Source organism: Aquarana catesbeiana, linkage group LG04, assembly GCF_042186555.1.
Source record: "Aquarana catesbeiana isolate 2022-GZ linkage group LG04, ASM4218655v1, whole genome shotgun sequence".
NCBI lineage: Eukaryota > Metazoa > Chordata > Amphibia > Anura > Ranidae > Aquarana > Aquarana catesbeiana.
In genome coordinates this window covers 30,402,164-30,421,727 of record NC_133327.1, presented here as the reverse complement: position 1 = coordinate 30,421,727, position 19,564 = coordinate 30,402,164, and positions in this window count along the sequence as shown.

Sequence of the window (19,564 nt, the reverse complement as noted above, 5' to 3'; positions counted from 1 at the left end):
ATTGTAAAAATCTTGCTGCTTGTGAGTTACCCCAAATGGTGTTCCCCTAGTCATTTTACTTGGCCATGGCTTCTTAAACCTATATGGCCACTTCCTTAGCTGAAACCTTTTCGGTCCTTTCATGGAATGTGAGAGGTCTTAATTCTAAATTTAAACGGGCACTGTTGATGAGATATCTAAAAACCCACTCTCCACATTTTATTCTCCTACAGGAAACCCACCTCACAGGCAGCAAGGTTTTAACTCTAAAAAAACCCTGGATTCAGAGGGCCATCCATGCGACTTACTCCTCTTATGCTAGAGGGGTCTCAATCCTAATACACAAGAAATTCCCCTGTGTTATTGAGGACGTGTGCATGGACCCCCAGGGCAAGTTTGCAATGGTGGTGTTTTCACACTGGTCTCAGCGATATATAATCATAAATGTTTATATTCCTCCACCTTTTACACATGATTTATTATATAAGGTTTTGGAAAAAGCAGCTCCTTTTTATCCAGCGAAATTGCTGGTGATGGGGGATTTCAACTCTACTATCTCCCCAGATTTGGACAGACCAGTCCCATCAAAAAACTATAGCTCTGAACTATCTATATGGGCACAGGCAATGGGGCTACAGGAGATATGGAGATGGAAACACCCGGCTATTAGGGCATACTCATGCTTTTCGGCCTCACATAGGACTGCCTCACGGATTGACCTAGCCTTCTCTAATTCAATCCTGTTGACGGATGTAATAGGGGCTAAATACCTACCCAGTGGGTTGTCCGATCATAGCCCACTGGTAATCGAGCTTCGCTCGTCTGCACGCCGAGATGCGGCCCTGTGGAGGCTGGGGGCACAGTGGATTTCCCACCCTGAGGTGGCTGACACTATCCCACCCAGACTAGTTGAGTTTTGGGAACTTAATGAAGGCTCCTCGACCCCACAGACGGTCTGGGACACCTTTAAGGCCTATACAAGAGGGCAATATATCTCTATTATCGCTAGTGTCAAGAAACAGCAGGGCCGGGAAACTTACAGGTTACAACAGATGATAGAGGATCAAACAGTAATCTATAGTATAGATCCTACAGCAGCTCATTTTGACGCATTAAATGCCGCCCGCAGTTCACTAAATTTACACTTAACGGAAGTTACAAGATTGGATATGCATAAAGGTAGACAGCGACTATTTGAACAGGGGGACAAGAATGGTCGTTTCCTGGCCATGTTGGCACAGCATGAATATCCATCCACAGTGGTTTCGGGCCTGCGGTCTTCAACTGGGGATAAGGTGACCTCTCAGGTAGAAATCTTACAAATATTTAAAGCCTTTTACCAAACTCTTTATACCTCTGCTCTTCCCCCCGACTTCCAGCCAGAGATGTTGCAAAACCTTTTAGATCCATTAGCACTTGGCTGGTTGTCGAATGAGGAACGAGAATCGTTGGTACGCCCTATTTCGGCCTTAGAGGTTTTAAAAATTATACGGTCCTTCCCTTTGGGCAAGGCGCCAGGGCCGGATGGCCTTCCTATAGAATTTTATAGGGCACATGCAGCATTTTTGGCACCTATCCTGGCCCAATTATACACCCTCTGCCTATCCAAGGGTGATCTGCCCCTTTCAATGCACCAGGCCTATCTTACTTTGATCCATAAGGACCTTAAGGACCCAGAGCTATGTGCCTCATATAGGCCAATAGCCCTATTGAATAATGACCTGAAAATCTTAACCAAACTGCTGGCTACCCGTCTATATCCATTATTACCTTCGGTTATTGACTCTGATCAAACAGGATTTATGCCTAAAAGGTCAACCGACGTTAATCTTAGGAGACTCTTTACCAATATTCATGCCCAACACAACAACTCCGGTACCAGAGCTATTGCCCTACTAGATATAGAAAAGGCATTCGACACTGTAGAGTGGCCCTTTTTGTGGGAGACTCTACGTCGAATGGGTTTTCCACTACGGTTTATATCATGGTTGCAGGTGATCTATAGGTGTCCCATCTCATCGATTCGTTTGGGCTCCAGACTCTCAACCCCATTTCAACTGTTTCGGGGAACTAGACAGGGCTGCCCTCTTTCTCCGGCTCTATTTGCTCTAGCTATAGAGCCAGTTGCAGAGGCTCTCCGTACATCGCCTCATATTAAGGGGCTTAGGATAGGCATACTGGAGGAGAGGGTAGCCCTGTATGCTGACGACATGGTTTTATTTTTGGGGGACGCGGGTCCATCACTTCAGGGTGCTCTGTCACTCCTCAACACTTTCTCCATGGTAACGGGCCTCCGGGTAAACTGGCCAAAATCTACTCTATTTCCAATAGATCAAGCAGCCAAATTGACATCCTCTCCAGATAGCCCATTAAAGTGGGTTGACTCCTTTAAATATCTTGGGGTTTGTGTCTCTGCACAAGCCTCAGATTTTCTTAAATTAAACTTGGATCCGGTAGTGGGGGATATGAAAGCTAAACTCAAGGCATGGAATAATCTCCCCCTATCGGTATGGGGAAGGGTCAACTTGCTTAAAATGAAGGTCATCCCCAAATTCATATATTTATTCCGCCATTCCCCGCAGTGGATTCCTAAATCCTTCTTTACTAAACTAAATCAACGCTTTTCAGAGTTTCTCTGGGGCTCCTTACCACTGAGATATAAGTTAACTACATTAATGAGGCCACTATCGCAGGGTGGTATGGCCTTTCCGGATTGCTATAAGTACTTTTTGGCGACACAGCTGGTGACAGTGGTCTGGTGGCTAAATCCTGATAAAACCAATGTGGCCTCCGCTTTGGAGGCCACCGTGGCAGGCTCCTGGGAATCTCTTCAATACCTAATTTACAGAGGCCCATGTGCCCTACACTTATTAACTCTGTCTATGCTTACTACTTTACGGGCCTGGAAAATGGGCTTGGCTATTGAAAAACACAGCCAGATGGGAATTTCCCCTAATACACCCCTATGGCTAAACCCCAATTTACCACATTTTTACAAATCTATTGACCCCCAGATATGGACTAGATATGGTATAAAATTAATCTCACAAGTGGTGTCTTGCACCTCACTGCTTTCTTTTTGTCAGCTTTCCTCCCAGTATAATCTTCTGCAGCACTATCAGTTCCGTTATCTTCAACTTTTGCATGCTTTCGAAGCCCAATTCCCACGTTCGTCCTGTATATTAATACAGTCTAAACTGGAGACTACTCTTAGATCCGGTTGTACAAAAAAACCTACATCTCACATATATCAACATTTAATCTATGAGTCCTTGCCTCCGTTGGACGGCCTTTTGTCCCGTTGGCAGCGTGACATTCCAGCTTTGAGTGGCGAAGATTGGGATGGTGTTTGGGACTTCCCTTTTAGTTCGCTAGTCTCTATACGTGACAAGTTAGTCCAATTTAAAATAGTCCACCGGGCGTATTTCACTCCCCACAGACTTCATTTGATAAATCCTGCCCACTCCCCTAAGTGTTGGAGATGTAGCTACACCCCCGGAGATTTTTCCCATATCTTTTGGCATTGTCCAAAGATACAACAATTCTGGGGGGAGGTACTAGGCCTAATCAATAAAATTGCATCCACTAATCTACCACTGTCTATGGAGATTTGTATGTTGGGCCTTATAAAAAAAGTAGTTCCTGCTGTAGCCAAACGCACGATGATTGGTTTGCTTCTATTTTACGCTAGGAAAACCATAACATTTCAATGGAAGAAGCCCTATCCCCCCACAAATGTCCAGTGGAAACGTTTGGTTAACGATAATCTTCCACTATATAAAGATACCTATCTTAATAGAGGCTGCCAATTGAAATTTAATAAGGTTTGGAGTGGGTGGCTGGAGGAAATGAACATTGCTTACTAATGTTGGACTAGCTTCAGTTACGATACCAAGAATCGACGATTAAATGTAATTCCTAGTTAATAGGTATAGGCCTTTATGGGCAGTGGGGGGGCGGCCCAAAAATTCCAAAAATCCCCTTTTCACTTACATGCTAAAACTGTATTGCATGGATGTATTTCTCTCTTTTTCTTTCCCTTTCATTCTTTTTTTCTTTTTTTTTTTTTTTTACCTGATGTACTTGCGATATTACCTGTACAAGCTAGACAACCAATTTGTATATGTCTTTATGTCTTTGTGTCTTATAAGGAAAATTTGAATAAAAATAAGTTTAAAAAAAAAAAAAAAAAAGAAGCAGTTGAAAAGGGTTAAAAGCACCCGTGTAGCACTGCTGCCGAAGTGATTTGCAGGTGCTTCGGCAGCGCTTCCCATGCATTCCAATGGGCAGGGGTGGTGGAGAAGCGGTGTATACACTGCTTGCAAACCGCCCCAAAGATGCTGCTTGCAGGACTTTTTCTAACGTCCTGCAAGTGCACCTCCCCAGTGTGAAAGCACTCGGGCTTTCACATTGGGACTGCAGATGAGGCATTTTTCAGGCCCTTTACAGGTGCTATTTTTAGCACTAAAGCGCCTGAAAAACGCCCCAGTGTAAAAGGGGTCTAAGTACAGCATAAACGGTGAGAACACAGAAGAATTCTCACTTGGATTTTTTTCTGATGATTTATTTTGGACTATTTATTTATTTTTGTATTTATTATATTTCACTGGTCTGATAAATTTGACATCCAGCAGATGCATGCATAATGTGATCACTCTTTTGGTTATTAAAATGACTGTATTTCACATATTATTTAAATTCATTCACATATATTTTAATCATTCTAAATAAAATGGTTGACTATAAGGTAGCCTATACTGTATGTGTCCCTGTGGTTGCAAGCATATAGTACATGTAGACTTGAGCATCTCCTGTGATGAGAAAGGAATAATGAGGTTAATTGGAAACTGAGAATTATAACTTCTGACTGTCATTATCACACAAAGATTTTTTTTTTTGTTTTAAAAAAAAATATTTTCAATAGATTTTTAATAATTTTTAGAACAGGTGTCCAAACATAGTTAAAAAGCTGTGTGGTAGGCAAAAATGTCATTCATATTCTTTGCTGTAGAGAATATTAATCAGAGTACAGTAAATGTAATGCAAACAAAGGACAAAAAGATTCCCTCACAACAAACGGTTCTACCTGTCTATGGCACAGGAAATCATTTAAAGCTAAACTCTAGGCTTGTGTAAAAAACAGGAATTAATGCAGCTCCGTAATAAAAAATATACACATAATTAAATGTATTTTTTTTTTTTAATGCAAGTAGTTAAAGTACCCAGATATAACCCAGAATCAGCCTCTTGTTGGACTGGAGTGTGAGAAGAAGAAGCAGCACAAGTAGCCAATCAGTTTAAGTGCTGACAAGAAGTGCTGACAAGAAGTATGCCAATTGGAATAAATCACAGTGATCAAGAGATGAGTTCATCACTGTGCTGCTTCTACTTTCACTGTCCAGTCAAATGCTAGGGTGGGACCAGAATGACCTCAGAAGAGGTGGGTTGGAGGACGTGCACCATCAGATGTAGGACTTCTAAAGGCAGAAAAAAAGTATTATATTGGAAATCTCTGTCTCGAAGGTAAATATTGCCGCAAAAGATGTTTTGTTATTTTATTTTTTCATGGACATATTTTTCTTGCTATTTTTGAAATTAGTTCCGCTAAAGGATATTTTAACCCCAGAATAAAAATGTAATATATGGCAGACTATCAGTCCTTATATGTGATAGCTCCATTACTTTTATTATTTAGTGTATGAACATTTTCAGCAAAAAAATACAAAAACCTGTTGATCTTGTCAGTGTGTGGAGCACTGTGTAAATTGACAGTTCTATATGGGTACCTTAAATAAATAATATAATAGATGAGCATCTTAATGAGACAAAATGTATAGAGATAGGGACAATTGTAGACACACACCCACACTCACTCAGGATGGACTGGTGTCTTTATTCAACCTTGCTAACTATGTAACTATGTAACCTGAGTATTGTGAGTGCATGCGGGTCTGTGAGTGCACATGGTCTGCAAGTACCTGTGTATTGTCTTGTTGAATGTCTGTGTAGTGTATTGTTGAGTAGTAGTATCAGGAAGCCAGTTGTTGGGTAATTTGGAAGGGATATAATCCCTAACCCTCATTAAATTACTGGGAACGATGCCCGGAAGGTGTGGAGATGCAACCCGATGTACATCTTGCGGCATGTATGCGTTCCTTGATTATCTGATCGAGGGCGAATACTGCTGTGAAAAATGTAAGCACATTGTTTCCCTGGAAGCCTGGGTTCTGAATTTAGGGAAACAGCTGTCAGCACTGAGAAGACCCTCCATACTAAAGGAGAGCCGGGAACGTACCCGGCAGGTGACGGCAGGGGCCAGGACAGAGGCAGGTGGAGACAAATAGGTGCAGGCACCAGAAAAGAGTACATGGGTGACAGTCAGGAAGGATAGAGGGGGAAGTGCCAGGAAGGCAGATCCAGGGCTGGAGCATCCCAATAAGTACGTTCCATTGAGTGACATTGGTGAAACCAGTCAGGGACCAGCACTGCTGGAGCTGAGGGACTCTCCTAGCTGCCAGGGGTAGAACTCCTCCAGAGAGAGTGGGGGGGAAGCGAAGGGAAAGGATAGACAGTTTCTGGTGGTAAGGGACTCAATTCTTAGAAGGACAGCGAGGAAAATCTGTGACAAAGACCTGAAGCACCTCCAAAGTAATATTCTCAGGAATACTACCGGTACCTCGAGCTACACCAGAAAGGCAGAGGGAGATTAGGGAAGTAAACTAAAGTGGCTGAGGAGCTGGTGTAGTAAGGAGGGGTTTGGGTTCCTGGAGGACTGGGCCGACTTTTTAGTCGGTCACCAGTGCTACAGAAGGGACAGACTGCACCTAAATGAGGAGGGTACAGATGTCCTGGGAATAAAGATAGCCAAAAAGCTAGAAGGGTTTTTAAACTAGGCGACAGGGGGACGGTCCAGAGGTAGAGATAGTCAGCGCAGAACATATTCCAGAGGGTAGTATTGGGGGCATTAGTGGTAGGTTGACTAAAGCACATAAACCCAAGGTAAGTATAGTAAGTCCTGCAATCTCAGAACACCCAATAACAGGATAGTATGCGACTGGTCTAAGCTACGTGGCATGTTCATCAATGCCAGGAGCATGGCGGACAAGATGGGTGAACTAGAGATACTGTTGTACGAGGAGGATTTTGATTTTGTGGGAACTTCAGAGACCTGGTTCAACAGCTCTTATGATTGGCTGGCAACCATTCAAGGATATTCCCTTTGCCACAGGGATAGAGAGGGTAAAAAAGGGGGAGGGGTATGTCTATATATCAAGAATAATATACAAGTGAGAGATGACATCACTAAGGGAGCTAGGGAGTAGGTGGAATCGTAGAGCTCAAAAGGAATGAAGCTAAGGGGGAAATAATACTGTGAGTATGCTATAGGCCCCCTAACCTGAGGGAGGAGGCGGAGGTGGACCACCTATCATAATTTGGATTAGCAGCAAGGATGGGAAGTGTTATCATAATGGGGGATTTTAATTATCCAGACATAGACTGGGCGGAGGGAACCACGCATTCGTCTAAGGCTCGCCAATTCCTAAATGTCTTGTGGGACAATTTCATGGGTCAGATGGTAGACGCACCAACTAGAAATAAAGCGTTACTAGATCTACTGATTACCAACAATACAGACCTGAACACGGATGTGGAAATACGGGGTAATTTAGGAAACAGCGATCACAGGTTAATTGGCTTCAGTATAAATCACACAAATAGGAAACATAAGGGGAATACAAAGACACTGAATTTCAAAAGAGCCAACTTCCCTAAACTACGAACCTTGCTAGAAGGCAAAAATTGGGATAAAATCTTAGGAACAAAGAACATGGAGGAGAGATGGGTTTGCTTTAAGAGCATATTAAATAAGGGCATTAGCCAGTGCATCCAATTGGGTAATAAATTTAAAAGAGCGAACAAAAGTCCTGGATGGCTTAACTCCAATGTAAAAATGCATATAAAAGCAAAGGAGAAGGCCTTCAAAAAATACAAGGCTGAGGGATCATCATCAGCATTCATACATAAAGAATGCAATAAGTTATGTAAGGGTGCAATTAGGGCGGCTAAGATAGAACACAAAAGACACGCTAAGATAGAACACGAAAAACACATAGCGGAGGAGAGCAAAAAAAAATCCCAAGAAATTCTTTAAGTATGTAAACAGTAAAAAAGGTAGTACAGACCATATTGGCTCCATAAACAATGAGGAAGGACATCTGATTGCAACGGATGGGGAGATGGCGAAGGTATTATATTTATTCTTTACCTCAGTCTTCACGAGGGAATTGGGGGGCTTTAGTAACCAAAACTGCAGTGCTTATCCTCATGGCACGTCACAGGAAGCACCCTCATGGCTAACAGAGGACAGAATTAGAATTAGGCTTGGGAAACTTAACATTAATAAATCACAAGACTGGATGGCTTGCACCTGAGGGTACATAGAGAACTCAGTCAAGAAATTGCCAGACCATTGTTCCTAATTTTTACTGACAGTCTACTGACTGGAATGGTACCAGCGGATTGGAGAAAAGCCAATGTAGCACCAATATTTAAGAAGGACCCAACATACATCAACATTACAGACCAGTTAGCCTAACATCAATAGTATGCAAGCTCTTGCAGTTGATGATAAGTGACTATATACAAGATTTTAGTAATGAAAACGGTATCATTAGCAGTAATCAGCATGGATTCATGAACAATCATTCTTGCCCAATAAATCTATTAACCTTCTATGAGGAAGTGAGTTGCCATCTAGATAAAGGAAGGCCCGTAGACGTGGTGCATCTGGATTTTGCAAAAGCATTTGACACAGTTCCCCATAAACGTTTACTGTACAAAATAAGTTGCGTTGGCATGGACCATAGGGTGAATACATGTGTTGAAACCTGGCTACAAGGTCGAGTTCAGAGGGTGGTGATAAATGGGGAATACTCAGAATGGTCAGGGATGGGTAGTGGGGTCCCACAGAGTTCTGTGCTGGGGCCAATCCTATTTAATTTATTCATAAACGACCTGGAGGATGGGGTAAACAGTTCAATCTCTGAATTTGCGGATGATACTAAACTAAGAAGGGCAATGACTTCTCTGCAGGATGTGGAAACCTTGCAAGAAGATATGAACAAATTAATGGGGTGGGCAACTACAATGCAAATGAGGTTTAATGTAGAAAAATGTAAAATAATGCATTTGGGTGGCAAAAATATGAATGCATTCTATACACTGGGGGGAGAACTTCTGGGGGAATCTAGGATGGAAAAAGACCTGGGGGTCTTAGTAGATAATAGGCTCAGAAAGTGCATGCAATGCCAAGCTGCTGCTAACAAAGCAAACAAAATATTGGCATGCATTAAAAAAGGGGATTAACTCCAGAGATAAAGTGATAATTCTCCCACTCTACAAGACTCTGGTGCGGACGCACCTAGAGTATGCTGTCCAGTTCTGGGCACCAGTCCTCGGGAAGGATGTACTGGAAATGGAGCGAGTACAAAGAAGGGCAATAAAAACAATAAAGGGTCTGGAGGATACTAGTTATGAGGAAAGGTTGCGAGCACTGAACTTATTCTCTCTGGAGAAGAGACGCTTGAGAGGGGATATGATTTCAATGTACAAATACCGTACTGGTGACCCCACAATAGGGATAAAACTTTTTTGCGGAAGGGAGTTTAACAAGGCACGTGGCCACTCGTTAAAATTAGAAGAAAAGAGGATAACCATAAACTACATAGAGGGTTCTTTACCGTAAGAGTGGCCAGGATGTTGAATTCCCTTCCACAAGCTGTGGTATCAGCGGGGAGCATCAATAGTTTCAAAAAACTATTAGATAAGCACCTGAACGACCACAACATACAGGGATATACAAGGTAATACTGACATTTAATCACACATGGGTTGGACTTGATGGACTTGTGTCGTTTTTCAACCTCACCTACTATGAAATTATGTAATATATATTGTGAGGGGTTAGCATGGCAGCAGGTGTGTGTAACCCCCTGGATGAGTTAACTGCTTAAAATTAGGCACAGCAAACAGCATTGCAGGTGAAAAAGACAAAGGGGCGGTTTATTTACACTATATATCAGGGTAAAACTTAGCAGCAAAACAAAAATGAACATGAAAATAACTTTCCAACTTGGCAACTTACTAAACAGACAGGTTCCCTGACCATCAACTAGGTACAGCCTTGTGCTGCCCCAGCCCCTATCTCCCTGTTTAAGAGGATTGCCGCATGAACTATGTCTCACCGCACAGACAGGTATCAGTCTACACATGCACAAAACTGGTTCCAGGATGGGAGATACTCTCTGAGCCAACTTACTTCAGGTGGGCTCATTACCTCACCACTGAAGGACTCTCAGCACTTCCCCTAGTGGAACAAATCTGTGTAGAGCCTGAATCTAGGACAGACCTGCCATCCTGAATGCAACCAGGCGATCTTACCTGCCTGCTGTCACTATATATATATATATATATATAGATCTATATATATCTATAGATATATATAGATCTATATATATATATATATATATCTATATATATCTATAGATATATATATCTATAGATATATATATCTATAGATATATATATATCTATAGATATATATAGATATATATATATAATTTCAATTTGTTGATTTTTAAATTTTTTTTTACATTTATTTATTTTTTCAACACACTGTGACCAGAGCAGTGCAGTGATACCAAAGTAACACTGTTCTACTCTGGGGAAGTGATCAGGATTTTTGTTTTTCTTGTTGTACACATTATGTTAGCCTATACGAGTGAATTTAATTTATATAAGCAACCACTTTTACTGAATGAAACTGATTCAGTGTGTCTGATTAGCTGTGATTGGTCAGACCTAATCACAATATACAGATAGGTGGGCTGTGATTGGCCTTGTCTGTACCATGTGGTCATTGTAACCAATCACAGCTAGCAACACAATTGTATGCAATAGATGGCATGAAAGGAAGTCATCCATTGTTTACAATTGTCATGTGATCTGCTATTTATGATTGGTCACACTGATCACATGGTGTGACAGACCAAGCTGGGACAGAGGCTTTTGGGGGGAACTAGGGGCAAGCCTCCTACCCACTGATTGTGGCACATGGAGGAGATGTTTTTTTTTTCTGCTTCTTCTGGCAGGGGCGGATCGAGGGGGGGCAACAGGGCAATTGCCCCCTCCGAGAATGTGGGTCAGTAAATGTGCTGGCAGGCGTCGCTGTGGGTGAGAGAGCCGGCGGGCGGCTGAAAGACAGCAGTGGGGAGAGAGTCTTGGGCGGCTCCGGTGGGGACTGGAGAGAGACAGCAGGCAGCTCTGGTGGGGACTGGGGAGAGACAGCAGGTGGCTCCAGTGGGGAGAGACAATGGGCAGCTCCGGTGAGGACTGGAGAGAGACATCGGGCTGCACTGTTGGTGAGCAGCTGTGCGGCTCGGTGACAGCGTGAGCGGCTGCTGGCCAATCAGGGAGCCAGCGGGCGGAGGAGCAGAGAGATAACACCATCTCTCACCACCCAGCGCCTGCCCTGCATCCCTGCAGTTCCGCCCTCACTGTGTGTGCAGTGTGTAGGCAGCCGCAGCAGCAGAGAGATTACATCATCTCTCTGCTGCTTGACTGGGACACAGCAAGAGATGATTATAGCAGGCAAGTAACAATCCGCAACGTGTGGCATGGGATGTGGCAAGTAACAATCTGCAACGTGTGGCATGGGACGTGGCAAGTGACAATCTGCAACGTGTAACATGGGATGTGGCAAGTAACAATCCACAACGTGTGGCATGGGACGTGGCAAGTGACAATCCGCAACGTGTGGCATGGGATGTGGCAAGTAACAATCCACAACGTGTGGCATGGGACGTGGCAAGTGACAATCCGCAACGTGTGGCATGGGATGTGGCAAGTAACAATCCGCAACGTGTGGCATGGGACGTGGCAAGTGAAAATCCGCAATGTGTGGCATGGGACGTGGCAAGTAACAATCCGCAACGTGTGGCATGGGACGTGGCAAGTGACAATCTGCAACGTGTGGGATGGGACGTGGCAAGTGACAATCTGCAACGTGTGGCAAGTGACAATCTGCAACGTGTGGCAAGTGACAATCTGCAACATGTGGCATGGGACGTGGCAAGTGACAATCGGCAACGTGTGGCATAGGACGTGGCAAGTGACAATCTGCAATGTGTGGCAAGTGACAATCTGCAACGTGTGGCATGGGACGTGGCAAGTGACAATCTGCATCTAGTGACAGGCGACATGGCAAGTGGCAATCCACAACGTGTGGCAGGTGACAATGGCAAGTGACACGCTCGGAGCTCCCACTGATTCTGCATTATGGTGAGTTGAACTATTTCTTTTTTTATAACAATGTAATAATAGTAATAATGCGCCTTAATCATCCTGACACCATAACAACCATGGTGCCGTGATGATTGAAGCGCTAACACCAACCATTTCCCCATTAAATTTACCCCAAAAAAAGTATTTTCTGGCAGTGCCCCTCCCGAGACTAGGCTCTGGATCCGCTCCTGTCTTCTGGTCAGAGCATCGTAAAGAGCTCAGTTCAGCCTCTGTCCCATGGAGGGAGCAGATCATTCTCTAATGATGGACAACAACACAATGAACGCTGAAAGTGAAGCTTGGATTAATTCTCTGAATAAGGACAATAATGCATTCCTTCTGGAGTTCATGGAAAGGTGTAATATTAATCTTGTACAGACTGGGTTGAAGAAGCCCCTCCCCCACTTGGGACAGAAATATTTATCAACTATATAACTCAAGAAATCTATAAAGATGAATGAATTCTTTTTTTTTTCCACAAAAAAGGAAGTTTATTGATAAAAGAATAAGATAGCAGGTACAATGCATTGAAAAGGTATCAAAAGAAATCAAACATGACACTCATTGTATAACGAAACAGGAAGGGCAAAAAATGTAGTTACATTCTAGGATTGTCAAGGTACAAGTACAAAGTTAGATATACAGGTGAAGCAAAAAAAAGGGGGGGGGGGGTAACCATGAAATCCGGTAATGTACAATTTATGCTTATACAGCGGTGAGATTGTTTAGTTACCTTCGGTAAAAGAAAGAAAGGTTAACCATTTGTACACTGAACCTTGTGGATATGATAAGTAAGGCTCGAGTGTCTCAGGTGGGATATTAGAGCATGAAAGATCGGTTGTATGATGGGGTGATACCCAAGGTTCGGAAGGTGTGGTTAGATAGGTGGGGGGGTTAAGGAAAGGGGGGAGTAAGGTAAGTAGATGGGAAGAAGTAGAGTCAGGTGAAAGGAAATATAGGGGAGGAGAAAGGAAAGTGATAGAGGGGAGGGGCCGCTCCTCATCCTGGGGGCAGTTAAGGGGGTTAGCTGTAGGCTAGGTAGAGAAGAGACGTCAACATGGGAAGAAGGATCTATAGAGGTCGGTGGTTTTGAAATGTGTCCAACAAGCCCATATGGCGGTGAATAGGGATGAGCCGAACACCCCCCTGTTCGGTTCGCACCAGAACATGCGAACAGGAAAAAAATTCGTTCGAACACGCGAACACCGTTAAAGTCTATGGGACACGAACATGAATAATCAAAAGTGCTAATTTTAAAGGCTAATATGCAAGTTATTGTCAATAAAAGTGTTTGGGGACCTGGGTCCTGCCCCAGGGGACATGGATCAATGCAAAAAAAAGTTTTAAAAACGGACGTTTTTTCAGGAGCAGTGATTTTAATAATGCTTAAAGTCAAACAATAAAAGTGTAATATCCCTTTAAATTTCATACCTGGGGGGTGTCTATAGTATGCCTGTAAAGGGGCGCATGTTTCCTGTGTTTAGAACAGTCTGACAGCAAAATGACATTTTGAAGGAAAAAACTCATTTAAAACTACCGCGGCTATTGCATTGCCGACAATACACATAGAAGTTCATTGATAAAAACGGCATGGGAATTCCCCACAGGGCAACCCCGAACCAAAATTAAAAAAAAAAAATGATGTGGGAGTCCCCCTAAATTCAATACAAGGCCCTTCAGGTCTGGTATGGATATTAAGGGGAACCCCAGCCAAAATTTAAAAAAAAAATTGACGTGGGGTTCCCCCTAAATTCCATACCAGACCCTTCAGGTCTGGTATGGATTTTAAGGGGAACCCCGCGCCAAAAAAAAAAACGGCGTGGGGTCCCCCTAAAAATCCATACCAGACCCTTATCCGAGCACGCAACCTGGCAGGCCGCAGGAAAAGAGGGGGGGACGAGAGTGCGGCCCCCCCCCCCTCCTGAACCGTACCAGGCCACATGCCCTCAACATTGGGAGGGTGCTTTGGGGTAGCCCCCCAAAGCACCTTGTCCCCATGTTGATGAAGACAAGGGCCTCATCCCCACAACCGTGGCCGGTGGTTGTGGGGGTCTGCGGGCGGGGGGCTTATCGGAATCTGGAAGCCCCCTTTACCAAGGGGACCCCCAGATCCCGCCCCCCCCCCCTGTGTGAAATGGTAAGGGGTTACTTACCCCTACCATTTCACTAAAAAACTGTCAAAAATGTTAAAAATGACAAGAGACAGTTTTTGACAATTCCTTTATTTAAATGCTTCTTCTTTCTTCCTTCATCTTCTTCTTCTTCTGGTTCTTCTGGCTCTTCTGGTTCTTCCTCCGGCGTTCTCGTCCAGCATCTCCTCCGCGGCGTCTTCTATCTTCTTCTCCTCGGGCCGCTCCGCACCCATGGCATGAGGGGGGAGGCTCCCGCTCTTCTCTTCATCTTCTTCTTCATCTTCATCTTCTTCTTCATCTTCTTCTTCTTCTTCTTCTTCTTCTTCTCTTCTTCATCTCTTCTTCCTTCTTCATTTCTTCTGCGGGCCGCTCCGCATCCATGCATGGAGGGAGGCTCCCGCTGTGTGACGGCGTCTCTTCGTCTGACGGTTCTTAAATAACGGGGGGCGGGGCCACCCGGTGACCCCGCCCCCCTCTGACGCACGGGACATGACGGGACTTCCCTGTGGCATTCCCCGTGACGTCACAGGGAAGTCCCGTCAATTCACCGTGCGTCAGAGGGGGGCGGGGTCACCGGATGGCCCCGCCCCCCGTTATTTAAGAACCGTCAGACGAAGAGACGCCGTCACACAGCGGGAGCCTCCCTCCATGCATGGATGCGGAGCGGCCCGCAGAAGAAATGAAGAAGGAAGAAGAGATGAAGAAGAGAAGAAGAAGAGAAGAAGAAGAAGAAGAAGAAGAAGAAGAAGATGAAGAAGAAGATGAAGATGAAGAAGAAGATGAAGAGAAGAGCGGGAGCCTCCCCCCTCATGCCATGGGTGCGGAGCGGCCCGAGGAGAAGAAGATAGAAGACGCCGCGGAGGAGATGCTGGACGAGAACGCCGGAGGAAGAACCAGAAGAGCCAGAAGAACCAGAAGAAGAAGAAGATGAAGGAAGAAAGAAGAAGCATTTAAATAAAGGAATTGTCAAAAACTGTCTCTTGTCATTTTTAACATTTTTGACAGTTTTTTAGTGAAATGGTAGGGGTAAGTAACCCCTTACCATTTCACACAGGGGGGGGGGCCGGGATCTGGGGGTCCCCTTGGTAAAGGGGGCTTCCAGATTCCGATAAGCCCCCCGCCCGCAGACCCCCACAACCACCGGCCACGGTTGTGGGGATGAGGCCCTTGTCTTCATCAACATGGGGACAAGGTGCTTTGGGGGGCTACCCCAAAGCACCCTCCCAATGTTGAGGGCATGTGGCCTGGTACGGTTCAGGAGGGGGGGGGGGGCTGCACTCTCGTCCCCCCCTCTTTTCCTGCGGCCTGCCAGGTTGCGTGCTCGGATAAGGGTCTGGTATGGATTTTTAGGGGGACCCCACGCCGTTTTTTTTTTTTTTTTTTTTTGGCGCGGGGTTCCCCTTAAAATCCATACCAGACCTGAAGGGTCTGGTATGGAATTTAGGGGGAACCCCACGTCAATTTTTTTTTTAAATTTTGGCTGGGGTTCCCCTTAATATCCATACCAGACCCGAAGGGCCTTGTATGGAATTTAGGGGGACCCCCACATCATTTTTTTTTTTTTATTTTGGTTCGGGGTTGCCCTGTGGGGAATTCCCATGCCGTTTTTATCAATGAACTTCTATGTGTATTGTCGGCAATGCAATAGCCGCGGGTAGTTTTAAATGAGTTTTTTCCTTCCAAATGTCATTTTGCTGTCAGACTGTTCTAAACACAGGAAACATGCGCCCCTTTACAGGCATACTATAGACACCCCCCAGGTACGAAATTTAAAGGGATATTACACTTTTATTGTTTGACTTTAAGCATTAATAAAATCACTGCTCCTGAAAAAACGTCCGTTTTTAAAACTTTTTTTTGCATTGATCCATGTCCCCTGGGGCAGGACCCGGGTCCCCAAACACTTTTTATGACAATAACTTGCATATAAGCCTTTAAAATTAGCACTTTTGATTTCTCCCATAGACTTTTAAAGGGTGTTCTGCGGCATTCGAATTTGCCGCGAACACCCCAAATTGTTCGCTGTTCGGCGAACTTGCGAACAGCCAATGTTCGAGTAGAACATGAGTTCGACTCGAACTCGAAGCTCATCCCTAGCGGTGAACTTCTGTATGCGATCTTGAGAAATAAAAATCAGTTCTTCCATCTCCTCAATCCTTGCAATCCTATATAGCTATTCCGTGATGGTAGGTGGGGTGGTTGAGTGCCAGTGTGCAGGGATACACAGTCTGGCAGCATTGACCATGTGCATCGCCAATGATTTATGATAGGTTTTTTTGGTTAGGGATGAATGATGGAGGAGATACTGGGCCAGGTTAAAGTCTAGAGAATAAGTTGTTACTCGTGTAATAATGGAATGTACCTCTTTCCAAAAAGGTTGGAGGTTTGGGCATTCCCACCATATATGCACCATGTTTCCTGCCTCCTTGTTACATCTCCAGCAGATGTTTGGATTAGAGGGCGAGAATTTGTGTAAGCGTGCCGGGGTCCTGTACCATTTTGTGACTATTTTGTAACCATTCTCTTATATTGCTACATTCATTGATCCCTTGTGGGCATATGTGAGGATAGATTCCCATTCATTGTCCGAAAAAGTGATTTGTAAGTCCTTCCTCCAGGAGATTTGAGGTGTTTCTGTCTGTGGAAGTTCAGGATTGTCCTGTAGGAGAGAGTAAATCATGGAAATCAAGTGTCTTTGTGGAGTGGTCTGGGAGTACATCGTTTCAAATGGAGTGAGTGGTCTCGACCAGATATCGTTAGCGTTTGTCGATGTGAAAAAGTGTCTTAGCTGTCTATAAGACCAAAAGGGAAAGTCTTTCGTACGGGAAAGGGATTTCAGGTTGTCATATGAGCGTATCCGTCCTTCAATGAAGAAGTGCCGAGTATAAACATCATCGTGTGGCCATTCTTGCAATAAAAAGGTGTTCGATTCTCCTAGGGGAAAATCTGGGTTAGCTCTGAGAGGTGTCAATGGTCCTGGTATTGAAGCTATTTGGTATAAGTTCTTGGCTATGGAAAGGGCTAGCAGTGAAGGGTAGATGAGTGGATGTGTCCTAACGGCTTGGGGGTAGTGTTTCGATTGTAGCCAAGTCAGGGTATGTAGGGGTGTATTACTGAAGGAGTTTTCCAGTGCGATCCAAGTCTTACCTGTCTTGTGTGTTTTCCAATTTATCACTCTAGTAAGATGGCATGCTAGATAGTACTTATGCAAGTCTGGTAAGGCTATCCCCCCTTTCATTTTAGAACATGTCAACCTCGTGTATTTGATGCGTGGGGGTTTATTTTTCCAGATGAATTTAGAACAAGCTTTTCTGTAGCATTTAAAGAAAGATGGGGGTAATTGAATTGGGATAGTCTGCATAAGATACAGGAGACGGGGTAGGACTACCATCTTTATCAGTGTTGATCACCCGAACCAGGAGACATTGAGCACGGCCCAATTTTTAAGGTCTGTCTGGATTTTTGTTAGGGTGTGTAGGAAGTTGTGGTCGTAGAGGTCTGTTAGATGGCTGAGTATTCGTATGCCGAGATATGTAATAGTGTCGTCTCTCCACTGAAATGGGAACGAGGATTGGCATTGAGTAACTTCTTGTGGCGGAAGAGAGATGTTCAGGGCCTGAGATTTGGAGTAATTGATTTTGAAGTTTGACAGTACTCCGAACTGTTTAATGTCTTTTAAAAGGTTAGGAAGAGATGTGCGGGGGGCTTGTAACAATAGTAGGATGTCATCCGCTAATGCGGCTACTTTAAATTCTCTGCGATTAATAGAGATATCTTGGATATTGGGGTTGGCCCATAATCTGTTGAGAAGAGGTTCGAGGGTCAGGACAAATATCAGGGGGGACAAGGGGCACCCTTGGCGAGTTCCATTATTGATGGGGAAGTCGTTCGACAGGAGGCCATTTGCTCTAACCCTCGCTGTTGGATTGGTGTATAGAGCATTAATATGTGCAAACATGCGTGGTAGAAGGCCAATGCCTTTGAGTACTTCTTGCATGTAGTCCCAAGCCACCCTGTCGAATGCCTTCTCCGCATCGAGGGACAATAGGAAGCACTTAGTATTAGATTCAGTAAGCCAGTGATGAAGATTTAGGGTTACATAGTTACATAGTTAGTCAGGTTGAAAAAAGACACAAGTTCATCCAGTCCAACCACAAAAAAAAAAAAAAACGTACAATCCAATATACCCAATACTATACCCACAGTTGATCCAGAGGAAGGCAAAAAACCCCAGCAGAGCATGCTCCAATTTGCTACAGCAGGGGAAAAAATTCCTTCCTGATCCCAGAGAGGCAATCGGATTTTCCCTGGATCAACTTTACCTATAAATGTCAGTACCCAGTTATATTATGTACATTTAGGAAAGTATCCAGGCCTTTCTTAAAGCAATCTACTGAGCTGGCCAGAACCACCTCTGGAGGGAGTCTATTCCACATTTTCACAGCTCTTACTGTGAAGAAACCTTTCCGTATTTGGAGATGAAATCTCTTTTCCTCCAGTCGTAAAGAGTGCCCCCTTGTCCTCTGTGTTGACCGTAAAGTGAATAACTCAACACCAAGTTCACTATATGGACCCCTTATATATTTAAACATGTTGATCATATCCCCCCTTATTCTCCTCTTCTCAAGAGTGAACAAATTCAGTTCCTCTAATCTTTCCTCATAGCTGAGCTCCCCCATGCCTCTTATCAGTTTGGTTGCCCTTCTCTGCACTTTCTCCAGTTCCACGATATCCTTTTTGAGAACTGGTGTCCAAAACTGAACTGTATATTCCAGATGAGGTCTTACTAATGATTTGAACAGGGGCAAAATGATATCTCTCTCTCTGGAGTCCATACCTCTCTTAATACAAGAAAGAACTTTGCTCGCTTTGGAAACCGCAGCTTGGCATTGCATGCTATTATTGAGCTTATGATCTACCAAAACCCCCAGATCCTTCTCCACTACAGATTCCCCCAGTTGTACTCCCCCTAGCATGTATGATGCATGCATATTCTTAGCCCCCAAGTGCATAACTTTACATTTCTCAACATTAAACCTCATCTGCCACATAGTCGCCCAATTAGACAGTGCATTGAGGTCGGCTTGTAAATTGGAGACATCCTGTAAGGA